This window comes from Haliaeetus albicilla, chromosome 23 (assembly GCF_947461875.1).
Source record: "Haliaeetus albicilla chromosome 23, bHalAlb1.1, whole genome shotgun sequence".
NCBI classification, from domain to species: domain Eukaryota; kingdom Metazoa; phylum Chordata; class Aves; order Accipitriformes; family Accipitridae; genus Haliaeetus; species Haliaeetus albicilla.
The window spans coordinates 4,438,910-4,453,308 of record NC_091505.1 but is presented as its reverse complement, the minus strand read 5'-3'; the positions used below and the strand labels follow the sequence as shown (position 1 = coordinate 4,453,308).

Genomic DNA, 14,399 nt, shown 5'->3' with positions numbered 1-14,399 from the left:
CCTAGGATGAAACCACATGCTTAAGGAGTAACTTGTGAGTTCACTGGTATCAGAACATGAGCTGACCTCCGATTTCCCCCTCCTCCACCCAATGCCAGTTAACCCTTAAGAGTTCAGCATGGAAGAAAGTTCTGCAATAGCAGATGGAAGAGGAAATATGACCAAAAAAAGTTCTTTTCAACTGTAATGTCTGTGCTGTAGTGACAGTATTTTATAGCAGTGCCCTATTTCCTAAATTTCAAAGCAGTCAGGCAAGCTGATGTTTTGCAGAGGTCTTGGAAACTGCACAGTTCTAACTCCTGGAAAGTTCAGTCCTATGTAGGGTAAATGATAAATACCCCCTTTAAGCCATTCCTGGTTCCATAGAGTGAAAGGGATTTCAGGTAGAGTTTTGAGGAAGGAAGGAAGGAAGGATAACATAACACTTTAGGAAATTTTCTGCAAACACTGACTTACGGACAAAATATCAAGAATTGCCAGAGTATTTGGCACAGCCTTGGAGGAGGCACTGACATCTCTATACTGTGCCGAGAACAAATTACAGTACCTTAAGGACTACTCCAGGTTGTTCTGGTCTGTAAGTGTCCTCTATGGATTCCTTGTGCTAACAGAGATCACTAGAGCGTAGCATACTTTAGCCCCAGTCCTCAGCTTGCTCCCTGGCACTTTTTTATGTTACTTCCCTGATTTAGAAGAGAACAAGAAGCAGTTGGCACAAGGCTGGGTACATTGGCGTGACATCAGTTAAGTTACCCAAGCTTTGCCAAAAGTAATCCTCAGTAACCTATTTAGGACAGTATTAAAGCTGCCAGAGCATGGACTAGGAGCTAGTCCCCAGTTTTCTTTGTGCTGACACTGAAAAGGGAAGAAGCTTCGGTACTATAACTGGGTTAGATTCAAGCCACATGGGACCAGATTATGAGAAGCTGCTGCTTTGGAAAGCAATTGTGCATCTGACAAAAGAGCTGAATATTTCCCTTTCTTTAGAATGTGCTTTTGTTTTAACATCGTTTTTTTAAGATGTGCCAAACATAATGGCATCATAGGGAGAACAAAATGTTTAATGTGCTTCAACCATAGTGGTGTGTGATCACTTAATCATTCTGATAGGAATGTCCACTTTATGTGATGAAGCTATACTTCTTTAAACGTATCTGAGCATTTTATCTTGAAGATGCTGTATGTATGTGAGTGTATTTCATATATACAAGTTGCTGTAATTTCACACTCACAGTGATATTCTGTGGAGCTAAGGAGTTAAGCATTTGCCTTATGAAAATAAATAGGTGTTTAAGTTGCACATATACAAAGGCAGCTGAGAATGCCTAGCTATGACCTTCCCTTTTGTAAGTGCTTTGGAGAAAAAGGCCCATTATCAGGTCTTTTGGTCTATCTACAGTTCTAACTGTTCTGATGATAAGTGATGTTCTAGGAGCTAGAAGAGTAGACAATTGCATTTTATTTGTATTTATACCCCAGCAGGCACTTTCTGAACTACTTCTGCTGACCACAAGGTAATGTAGAATATTAGAAATTATGGCCTAAATAATTATGATTCATGTTGCAGCATTCACTCTGAGACAGAAGGCAGTAGGCACTATCTGGTGTTGGTATATATTTTTTCATAAATTTCGTGGTGAGCTCAAGAAGTCTGATTACTAATCTCCTAAAAACTCCTAATGCAAACCTCTGTTCCTGTCTTTGAAGCAGCAATTGATAATGCAAAAGACTTTGTAGGCACCTTTTTTGTAAGTTAATAAAACCTAAAGCCAGTAATGATGATGGCTAGTGGGTAATTCATCATGTATGGTACACTGCTAATGATATATCAGCATAGGGCTATCATTAGAGGCTAGTGTCTGTGTGTTAGCAGATGAACTATGCATTAAAAAATGAGATTTTTTTTCCCCACAAATGAGGTCATTAATTCAAACACTCTTTTTGTGTCTCCTTGTTATGAAGAGGTTGCTAACGCAACACAATAAAGCAGTGCTTCATCTCAAATTGGAAACTTAGTATTCTGAACCATTCTCTCTTTGCTCCATTCTCTCTTTGTTGAATTTCATTAGTGCTGAGAGTCTAGATCATAAATTATATATATGAGACAATGCATATTTTTGTAATTTTTAACTTAAATATAACATAGGGCAAAAGGGAAAAGAGCTTGACAGAATTCTGAGCAAAGAACAGATGGGTGGTTTGGCATGGAGACAAAGACGTTAGCATACATTCATCGTTCTTATAGTGAAGCACTAATGCTTATGGTGCTTATCAAATAGATGCATGGACAAAGTACATCTTCCACTAAGCATGATGCTTTATATCATGATACCTCTAAATTATCTAAGATGCTCTTGAGAGCTGAATGTTTGAATGCTCTTGTTCTTCTTTTCTTCAATTCAGTCATTTCTTTAATATCATATGACTTGAGTTTTGCCTGAGCACCCAGTCTAAGTTAAGTACTGGCTTTCATCTTTGATTTCCCTGTAAAGTGGAGAAGTACCTGAAACTAGTGCTATCCCACCAGGACTGACTTAGCTGTGAGCTTACTGTATAGTCTAGTGTGATCAATAAATCATCTGCTGTTGTGTCTGTATGCACATCAGGATTTGGATTTCAGTATCCATTATTGTTTGAGAGTCCTTGCCTGTAGGTGTTGGTTGATCTGGAGAAACAAAGTCCTGTTTCTACCAGTGCAGTCGAGTCACCACACTAGCGTGGCTGTAAATGAGAACTCCGATACACAAACTTGTTGAGCAAAATAAACCGGGAAATGCAGATAAATGTTTTCCACGCTTCACTGGGGCAGGATGCCACCAATTGTTTTTCCTATTAGACAGTCTCTTGTTCAGGGAGCTCTTTGGACCATGAACTTCAAAATTATGTCTGGCACGTGTAAACCACTGAAGTAGGAAAATTTCCAGTGGATTGACAGATAATTATCTTTTTATGACAATGCTAGAGTTGGTACAAAATTAACATTTTGCGTTATCCAAAACTGTGACCATGATTTGAAAAAAAGGCCTCAAATGCCAGCTGTGGTAAGATCAGTGGGAAGAGAAAGAACACAGTACCTTACACTGCACTGGGGTTAAACTGGATCTATTGAATCAGAACAATTGAGAGTTCCCTGGGGCATTTAAAAGGTTTTCCCCATTTCATTTAATCATCAAATCAAACTTGTTCTGTGATGACTTTCATGTAATATGTTCCTAGATGCTTTGTTTGATATTAAGTGACAATTCAAACACAGTAGTTTAGAAAATGCCAATCTGAAAGCCTAAACATAAGGTCCACTGGATCTTGGAATAATCTATTGCTTAGTATTATATGCTAAATAAAGTTTTGGATGGAATGCTGGTGATTCTCTGAGTGTGCATTATTTTTAATACAGATATTTTTTGCCTTCTGTTATGTCTTCAAAGGCATCACTAGTGTCCCAGGGCATATCGTAAGTGTTAGTGCCTTGAAGAATATGTCTAGCTGAATTGTTTCAACAGTAGGGGTCTGGGTTTGATAGGATAGGGCAACCTGAGGTTAATGGCCTTGATTACTGCAACCGTCTTGTTCCTTGTTTCAGTACAGCAATCTGTAGCTAGCACTGTTTATCTAGGCAGTGTGCAAAAATGTGAAAAATATTTTGTTTTATGATAGGAACCTGAAAAGTAAGGCCATTTCCTGTGCCTGACAACTGATTCACATGGGCTTGCTACAATGTATTTCTCCTGTTCTAGCTAAGGCTAATTAGGCATAGACACTTGCTGTTACCTACCAGAAGCTCTTCACTCATTTTTTCTCTTCACTCTATTTTTTGCCTGTCTGCCATATTGTCTGAGACTTTCTCCTTTGTGTTTAAAGCCCACTTTTAATCCCCATCTCCCTTGCCAAGTGCATTCTGATTGTGGCTCATCCCACCCTACTCTATTACAGACCCATACTGTTGCCCTGAATTTTGGCTTTCTTCTTTAGTTAGAAACCTACTACTGGAAAGGTACCAGTATAATAGAAACTGTTTGTAAAATTTATTTTCTTCTCTACAGAGGACTGACTGGAAGATTTTGTGAGATTCCTATAAAGATTCGGTAAAGATCAGTGAAAAAGAAAATTAAAAAAAGAAACCAGAGGAAAGCCACAACCCTGCCCTCTCTCTAGGCATTGAGTTCCTCATCAGTAGTCATTGCAAATTTCCACAACTGCTTTTGGCACTGTTTCAAAATTTCTAACTCTGTGCTATGCTTTGTTTGATTAATGACTAGTTCCAGAGATTTTCTCTGGTGATCCTCACATGAGACATAAAGAATTATCAATTGCCTCAGCAATGTCTGGGAGCAGAGTATGTCAAGGATATAGTTTGCTTCCCTGAGTTTATAATGAAATATCTTATTGTATTCCTTACCCTAAGGTACTAATTTGGTACATTCTGCATCTGCTTGGCCTGAGCATTGCAGGTTTGCCTTAGCAAAGTGAGAGAATATAGTGAGAAATTGCGATTAACAACCACCAAACCCACAATTACTCCCATGCTATGAAGCATTCAATTTGGCTTTACTGTATTTGTTCAATTTTACATATACAATAATATAAACCAGAATACTCCAAAGCAACTGACTCCTGGATACTAACAATTCCATTACCAAAAGTTTTATTCTGAATGTTAGGGAAAATAGTGAGCAAAATGGTCCTGGTTCTGCTTCATTGAACAGCTGTAAATCCAAATAATTCTTTCTAAACTTACGCATTTCAGATCAGTGTAGAAGTTGAGTTAGATAATTGGTATATCCTTTCTTGAGATGAGCTTCAGAGTGATGAAAAGGAAAGATACTTATCTCATAGTTGTGATTAGACCAGTTGCTAAATGCATGGACTTCTGTGAAAAGAGTTAGGGCTTTATTGTTGGACTTAATTTTACTCTGAAATGTACAAATCAGGAAGGGTTCCATTAAAAGTCAGCTGCAACCTGAAGCCCATCAGTGTCATTCTGTCTGATGTGTTGACTGTGGGGAAAATTTGCTATTGCAGTTGCTGCATTGCCTTTCCCTTCTTTTATCATCATTATCTGTCTCCAGTGCAGTGATTCTGTTCTAAGATGGCTTAGAGGTTCCACTTGTTTAAACATAGTTTTTATATCTCTGCTGCCTGCAGTCAGACTATCTAAATATCCTGGGAAATTATGCATGGCAAAATAGTATCACTGTAGTCCTTTGAGCTAGGGTAGCGATTTTATAATAAAGAAGAAATGGAGTGGAGAACTTAAATGACTTGTCAAGAGCTGCACAGGAAGAATATGTCAGGATCCAGACTGGAGCCCAAGCATGTGCTTTTTTTTCAATCTATAACTGATTTGTGGTACATTTTGAAACTGGGAAAATTTGGAAGTGTTCAAAACCAGTTTCAAAAAACCAAAATAAATGCAAACAAAGAGGAATAAAATGCAATGTCAGTAAGTTTTCACAGTGTATACCATCATTCAAAAATTGCCCTTCACCTCAGAGACCTGTTGCTACCTTTTCTGTCCCTCAGAGCTCTTTGCACTGCATCTGATTCTCCATGGTGGTGGTATTTTTATCAGCTCATGGTATATTTTCCTATGAGTGAAGATGTCAAACATCTTCTGTGGCTACATGTACTCTTGAAGTTTTGTATTTTTCAGTTTAGTTAGTACTGTCTATAGGAAACATTGTCTTAATTAATAACTTGAATCACACAGAAACATGTACCTGAAGATAAGTTTGCATTGCAGTAGGACTATATTTAGGACTATATTATGACTATATTTAACCATTCTTTTGATTAAGTGTAATTTTCATATCTGAGGTACTTCAGTACTATTCTGAGGTATCTTCAGTCTTTCTGGGCTATCTAGGGCTTTCTTGTCTCCCCCTACATATGCAAACTTTTGATTTCCAGAGACCAGATTTTGCAGTAGTTGAATCAGAGGTCTAGCTGGGTAGGATTGTTCATCCGTTCCTGTCCAAATAGCCTGCCAGTTCCGACACCAGTTTATCTGATGTGTAAACTGGCCAGCAGGGCTTCATAAAATTATTCTTTTCCTTCAACAGTTTAATCCCTTGGTCTTTTCTCAAGAAGAATTCTCATGACTACAGTAGGAATTTTGCCTGAGGCCTGTAGAATCCTACCCAAGATGGAGCTGTGCTATTTGACAATTATCCAGTATGAATCCCTAGTGGATCTAATTCTGACCTTTCAGCAAATTGGGCGTGGACAAGAAGCTGAACATTTCAAAAAGTGATGTTATTAATATTAAGCAAGGGAAATAATTTGATGGTATTTTAAGAATGTCCCATTGGTTAGTTAAAAAGAGAAACCCAGAAGTAATATTTAAAAGCAGTTCCACATAGTCAGCCTCAAAGATTGTGGTACAGGATTCCTGTGTTATGGTTAATGGAAAAGAATATTTGTTTGGACAAACAGAGGTTGGGATTTTAATCTACTGATTTGTTCCATGTAACACATTTTTCCACTACCACGCCATGCTTTTCAGTAGCGTCACTTATAAACTCCTCCTAAGGTTTAAATTTGTGGGGAAAAGGTTAGTGGAAATGCTTTGAGTTTAATATGAAGTTCTCACCAGATGCAAAGTAACAGTTTACCGTAAAATGAAATTTCAGTACCCTGGTGTCCCTAAGGCAGATCCATTACCATGCCTTCACTCCTCATATTTAATATTTAATGTCTGATATTTAATGATCAGGTTTGCTGTCCTATTTGGGCAATACAAAAGCCTCCTCAGATGCACAGCGAGATTTTCCAGTGCAAATGTGCTACTCCTGGTAGTCATATCCCCTCCACTTGGGCTGTCTACAAAAGACATTGAAAAGAAAGAGGGGAAGAAGGACATGTAGGTCAGTATGGGCATCCTGAGTCGCCCAGCCTATGGGTGCTATAGCCTGTGGCAGTCTAATTCCGCTTGGGGAAATAGCAGGGAGTCAGATGCGTCTTACTGATGTCTTCCTCTCAATGCCTCCTCAGCTCAACTGAATTCACATGACAGCAGGTCCTTAGGGAGTACACTCTGTAAAATACAAATTCTTTGCCTTTTGAGGTATGTCTCTATTGATGCCTGACCTTTAGTTTGCTATGACTTTCCAATTCTGCATCATTTCAAAGAACAGTTTGGTCTTACAGGTAGCTGAAGAGCTTCCCTTAGCCCAGTGGCTGCCAGCTCACCTTCGTTGTTTTGTCAGCATTTCTGGTGCTTTCCCTGGGATGGCTTTTTTTTTTTTAACAGAAAACTTGTGTTTATTTATTTTTGGTAATCATGGAAGCCATTTAATCAGAATATTTAATTATGTTTCTCTCCAGTCTGGAGCCAGTGTGGGTTTGTTTTAATTCGAACAAGATTTTCTAAATGAAGCCCTTTTTCAGTGGCTTTCAACTCAATTAGAGATCAGAATCTTAACTTCTGTTTAGGGCAGGCATTCAGCAGAGTGTAAGTCTGTCTTTAACTCATACTGACTTCAGGGGTACTGTTCAGGGTGCCTTAGAGATGAGCATGTGCTTTGATGCCTTGCTAGCCTAGGCCTGAATATCCACACAGGGCTTGGGAATTTTAACGTGTTTTACCAGGCCAAAGAAGAAACAAAATGATAACTATTTGTTTTATAACTACCCTTAAAAATTATTGATTTAATTCTTAATTTCAATGAATATGTATTTTATTGGCATCTTAATTCCCAGGTGGACTGAGTTAGCAGCAGAGAGCGATCACAAGTTATGGGGGGAACATGTGGGCAAGGCAGAATGGGTTAGGATGTGTCAGACCCCAAGAGTGTGGTCTAGTGTGGTTGCGTTTTATAGTTCCAGCCTTGAACTAGAATGTGCCCTGTACATGTAGCGCTAGAAAAAACGACAACATGTTACCTAGATCTGTGGAAGCATGTAGAGCCACTGCTTGAGTTCACTGGCACCAGACTTTTTCTTATAGTGCCGTTTGCACTGCATAAGCAAAGGGCTGGAACCAGATTCCCTGATAATACATCAGGGAACCAGGTGGTCTAAGGGAGCAAAGATTAGTTAGATATGTTTAACTTTCACCATTGCAAGTAAGTAGCCAATTTTGCTGCTTGTCTTTATCCAGGGGAAATGTGACTAGTGTAGAAAATTTACCAAATAAGAGCTTTAAAATGCAGTTTAAAGCACAAATGTGGCAAACAGCAAACGCTTTTTGAAAGGAAAGGACAACCTGTGTTCTGAGAAAAACCTTCATGAACCCTGTGTTTTCAGTTGCTAGAGGGCAGCATTGTATAAACAATGAGAGTATGACATCTTAAGGTCTGAAAGCATCTAATCGCTCAGAGTTTGAATGTGGAACTTCTCAAGGATATCAGTGGTTTCTCAGATTTATGATCAGGGCTTAATTAAAAAAACTATTTCTACTTTGATTGCTGTCTCAGTGATGTTAACATTAATGTATCTACATTTCCCGTGTTTCTTTTTGGCTCATCATAAATGTTTAAGAGACAGTTGCCTTGGTCACTTTTCTTGCAACAGTTAGCATAAGTAAAGAAATGATGTGATTTTAGGAGTAGTTTTCCAATTAATTTTATTTACTACGTGAAAATCGTGTACAATTTTCCTACTTCCCCAGTAGACAGCATCTGCAAAATATTTATGTATTGGCCCTGAAACAGAGAACAGTAAGGTATAAAATTTGTGACAGATTATCTATTTCTTACTTACGGGTGTTGCTTTGCATTCTGTCTCAGAAGGGTGTGCCTCTGCTTTACGTTGCTCCTCTTTGGCTATTCCTTATTTTGCTAACGCAATGCTTGCTGTACATCCATTTTAAAATTGAGTATAGAATCAGTTTTGTCCACAATGCTTGTAAACAACCAAGCACTAGAACAATACTTAATGATAAATTTTCACTTCAAATACTTTTACAACCCAATTTTAAATTACAAACAATTATAAAAAGTAAAGATCTGAAATTCCTGCAGTTTCAGTAAAATTATTGAGCTTTTTATGGCTAGATAGAGCTTTTTGTGGCATAGAAGTCAGCATAAGAAAATCAGTTTTTTAAAACGTGGCAACTGATGCGGGGATTCTGGGTAGGACATCTTTATCAGGCATCTGAAAACTAAGAACATCTCCAAATTGGGAGCTACTTCTGAGTATTGACTAGAGTTGCTCTGGGTACTGCTGCTTTCAGCCTCCTGTGGAGATTTATTTTGGTTGTTGTTCATTTAACATATTTCACAGAAATAGGGAAAAGCGTCTACAGGGCTGCCCTAAACTTTCCTCAGCTAGGTTTACTCTCAGGCACACTCCCTGTGTCTGGGAACGGCTGGACTTCACATTCCAGCCCCGACCCTGACCGTGCACTTTGCACTGAAAAGCTGTCGGTGTGCTCAATGTGGAACTGGATGTGAATGATTGCTTATGCACAGTTTATCTTGCTAGACGTACCATATTGCATAGGAGAATCTTCAATGTCTTTTTAGGGAAACTTTATGTACTTGTAAACTAGTGTGAATCTAAGGGAAGATACCAAAACTAACGTCAGTCACAAAGTTTCTTCTATATTATCCCAGGTGCTGTCCCTGCGACTTTTAAGCTCTGCTGATGCCCATCAAGATCCGTGAGGCCAGGATTATTTCTTTAAATCCCTCTGCTGCTTGATGGCCTGCAGGATTCGCCATTTTCCTTAGAGCCTGACATTTAAGTAGCATTTCTTTCCTGCAGAGTCAAAGATGATCCCTCATTCTCCCTGGTCGCTCTCATCCCCCACTGAACCTGCTTCTTACTCCTGAGTGCTGAAAGGAGAAATTTGTCAGAGAAGAGCTGAGATGTAAGATCCTCTCTGAATGTGAGGACTGTCATTACTTAGGCATAGTAGATACTGAATGAATGTCATTACTTAGGCATAGTAGATATTGATGCTGATGCACATTTCTTTCACTCAGATAAAAAAGTATTTAACTATTTTAAATTAAGTTACAAAACCAAGGCCAGCTTGTAAAGATGTGCAAAATAGCATAGCACTGTTGAAACCAATGGAGTGAACTGGCTTACACCAGCAACAAATATGCTCGTACCGGCCTATTGTGTTTTGCCAGTAATGTCTGCTAATAAAAATACAGCCTGTAATTTGAAAACTCTTTGTTTTAAAAGAGCTAAATTAAGGCATTAATCTGTATTTAATGAAATGATGGGATGGATGGAAAGCCAGAAAAAGTTCAGTAGGTGTCAAACCTTTGACAGTTTATTTGCTTGAGCTACTAAGTTGAAAGACCTACTTTTGTGTATGGTCACCATTTCCCAATACACTGAGGGCAGTCTGCCTAAATCACTAGGGTCTAACTCTGCAAGAAGCTCCTTGTAGATAAACCCTTACAACCAGAGAGGGCTACTCTTCAGATTAGGTGCCAGGCTCTGGTCTCTCAGGATGGCATTCCTAGTGACTGAGCATATGAAACCTTATTGGACACCAGTGTAAAATAAGTAGGGTTTTAGCTCCGGTTTTCATTTGCTAGCCTTTTGCAACCAGCCAACAAACCCCACTGGAATTAGAATCTACTGATACCCACTATGGACAGTCTCAGTGAACGAGCCATGGGGACTGGTATTGTCAGTCCTGCTGCTTGGGCATGAGGTGCCGTGGTGCTGAGACAACCACCTGAGCCTCTCCTGTGCCGTGTGGCAGCTCCTTCTACAGCCAACAGCAATCCTTCCATTTCCTACAGTGGGAGCTGAAACAGGTTTTTGGTGCCTTCCAAGGAGTTCTTGCAGGCTAGAATAAACTTTTCCATGAAAGGTCACCCCAGCACTGTCTATTGTGTGGTTTCTTCCTCTTCTCCCCGTACCTGCCATAAACCAACTTAGGCTGGCAAGAGAGTTCTGGAGGGGATACCACACAGTTCTAATCTCCAACATGTTTCTGCAGGGGTGAGCAGCAGACTTCAGTCTCTACAGGCTGGCGATCTGCTTCCTTTCACCAATGTTACAATCAGTTCATTTTTTAACTCTATGCCTTTATTTGCAGGCTCTCGGTATGAAATTTCTTTTGGTTGTTTGTCTAGTTTTTAGTTTCACAACTAAAGAACAAAAAACACTTTTAGACCTTCTTTTAAAAACCTTTTTTTTTTTACTTCTGGGAAGCAAAAAGCAGCCAAAGACACACAGTACTGAATAAGTCCAATTATACTGCATTCTTGTGGTTGAGTAAGACACAGAGCAACTAAAACAAACTAACATAAACAGGGAAAGCCAAATTAAATACTTACATTTGTATAGTGCAAGAGGATCCTGGGCTCAGGAATGTAATTCAATCTTTATTTATTTTTTAAGTAGGCAGTGCATAAAATAGTTGGGGATCTTTGCAATACGACACTAAGGTAGTAGAATATTTTTTGACTAAAGAGTCAGCTAATACAGTACTGTAAGGGGACTAAGTGTTTGCTCAGTGTGCAAGAGAGCTTTGACAAATCTAAAGAAAGGATCACCGAGTCAGTCATGGCTCTTCATAATGCAAAAGCAAATTATCAAATGGATACCTGACACCAAATGGGGAGAGAGAATTTGAGTGTCTAATTGACACATACACAATCTGCTTAGTATTGGAAGTGTGAAGTTCTACTTGAAGCAAAAATGATTGTGGTATGTAAGGAATGCAGATGTTTATCTATATATCATTGCCACTGGGCCTTCTCACAGTCCTCCTAATAACTGTGCTGCAGAAAGAGCTTTTGGACTTTTCCAAAACAAATCTGACCTTCCCATCACTCCCCACTTCAATGTGCTTTGTACAAAAGGAGATACATGAAAAAGTAGCTGCAGCATAATATAGATGTTAGGAAATGGCCGCAGTACATTATTTTATAGCTGAAGACTGGGGTGGAAGGATTTCATTTGGAGGTAGTGCAATTCACTCACAAACTACTCTCTCTATGCCAGTAATTCCTGCACTGCTTCTAAGGTCTAGCAGCGTTATATCAGGTGCTGGCAATTGGTCCCTGAAGCAATGACACACAAAATGGCTATTTCCTGCTGTTAACATTGAGTAGAAGAAGCTGCAATATATTAAATACTTTGCTAGTTACTTTTCTGTGCACACAGATGCCAGCAGCCATCACTGGGATATTTGGGGAATGAAGGAAATGTGGTACATATTCACAAATTAGATGGAAGGTGAATCATAACCTTCATTAAGTGGTCCAGTTAAGGACTATGTAAGTGATCAGTATTTCCAGATTCATCTACCTTTATGAAGGGCTGGTTTTCTGCTCAACCCGAAGGTTGATTTCTGCTCAATGTTAATCTCAGTAACAGTAATCATCAGGAATTCCAAACCATGAAATCCACACCCATACTCCAGATTTACTTTCTTATAATTGTGTACAGAATTTGCCTTGAAGGCTGTGATAAAACGATAGATGCTTCTATGACTTGATGTAAACGTTGTGGGGGGAGTCTCTCATTATCTTCCTTTGCCAAACTGTCACTCCAATCATTGTAAAGAATCTTTGTAAATGTTTTTTATTTCTTTGAATCAGTCACTACAAGAAGATGTCAGAGTGGAACCATTTGGTGTCCTGTCCTGGTGTTTACACCTTACAGCTTTCTGGGGAATAATCCCCATAACTCTGGCACTTTGCCTTGTGTCAGTTATGAGGACAAGGGACAAAATTCTCCAACTAGCAGGCCCATGTGTTTGTCAGGAATTTAAAAATGTTGTCATCCTGAATTATTTTAGCCTATCAGCCTAACAAAGGAATGTTTAACCTCCTGTTTTCCTTCCCCCCTTTTTTTCTTTCTTTGAATGTCTGTTTTCTTCTCCTTCCCCCTCCCCAACTGGCTGCAGTGAAGAAAATCTGTCAGGTTTTCCTGGAATTTTTCCCCTTTAATATTCAGTTTGCACAGTCTCCGCATAAAAGGTTACCAACCTTGGTTTTCGCTAATACAATTAATACTGGCTTTATATTGTAATCCCACTTCAGTTTGCTGATCAGCCTTGCACCACCCCCAGCTGTTATGATATGTAAACAAAAATATTATGATGTCATTATTAAGAGCAGTGGCTTTAGCTATTCAAATGCATATTTAGTCCCTTGTAAAAGGCTAGATTTTTATATAGCAATTTCCACAGAAACTGCTGGAGGTTCTGGAAATCAGGCCCCTCATTAGTGTGCCTACATATGGATATAGGCACTTTATCAGAGCTGAAAAATGAAAAAAGCTAATATTAGAGTTATTACTAGTTATTTGCCCTCTTGCCCCTCCTGTTCATATCCCATGTTGTTGCTTTGGCATCTCTGTTATCCAGCCAGCTTCACTGCCTGAGTGGCTTCCCCACCGAACCAGACCAGAAGTGATCTGTACTTTGGCAGTGAATCACTGGTGGCATTTAAACAGAATCTGAGACTCAGACCTGGACTGCTCTCATTTCTCAACTGAAGATCATGCTGTCTCTGTTGTATGTATACCACAGTTACTCAAGTGATGGACTCCAATATGGATTTAGAAATAAGGCACTTTTAGCTAGACATTGTGTAGATCCCACACCAGATTTCCCCCTATATCTTTTTTTTGACCGATTGTCCCTGTGCACATTCATACATTCAACCATGGAAATCTATGGAAGACCAGAGATTTTTCAGCTCTGCTAGCATCGGGTCCTTTCAGTGTTGAATTCCCACGATAATATTTTCAATGGGGAAAAAGTGATGAGCTTTGTCACAGCTGAGTGCCTATTCCTGTGGGACATTCCCATTTGGCTCTACTATTGTACTGTGTTTGCATGGCAAGGTTTTGGTAGTGGAGCGGCTGCAGGGCCCAGATGACCGGCAGTAGTCTGGGGTGCAGGCTTCAAACCTGTAGCTGTCTAGTGACAGAGGGCTTCATTTCCACCTTTTGGGCACCAAAAAGGACTGCGGTGGGTTGACCCAGGCTGGCTGCCAGATGCCCACCAAAGCTGCTCTATCACTCCCCTCCTCAGCCGGACAGGGGAGAGAAAATATAACAAAAGGCTCATGGGTCGAGATGAGGACGGGGAGAGATCACTCAGCAAATACTGTCACAAGCAAAACAGACTAGAGTTGGGGAAAATTAATTTATTACCAATCAAATCAGAGTAGGGTAATGAGAAATAAAACCAAATCTTAAAACACCTTCCCCCCACCCCTCCCTTCTTCCCAGGCTCAGCTTTACACCTGATTTCTCTACCACCTCCCCCCAAAGCAGCACAGGGGGACGGGGAATGGGGGTTGTGGTCAGTTCATTACACGTTGTCTCTGCCGCTCCTTCCTCCTCACACTCTTCCCCTGCTCCAGTTTGGGGTCCCTCCCATGGGAGACAGTCCTCCATGAACTGCTTCAATATGAGTCTGTCCCATGGGGTGCAGTTTTTCACAAGTTGCTCCAGCGTGGGTCCCTTCCATG

General features: G+C 39.8%; 1 non-coding gene across 1 annotated transcript; it reads left to right on the top strand.

Annotated features, from left to right (window-relative positions):
- Positions 1-13,792: 13,792 nt before the first annotated feature.
- TRNASTOP-UCA (transfer RNA opal suppressor (anticodon UCA)) lies at positions 13,793-13,879 on the top strand. Its single transcript has one exon. It is a non-coding gene; the product is annotated as a tRNA-Sec (tRNA).
- The last annotated feature ends 520 nt before the right edge of the window (positions 13,880-14,399 follow it).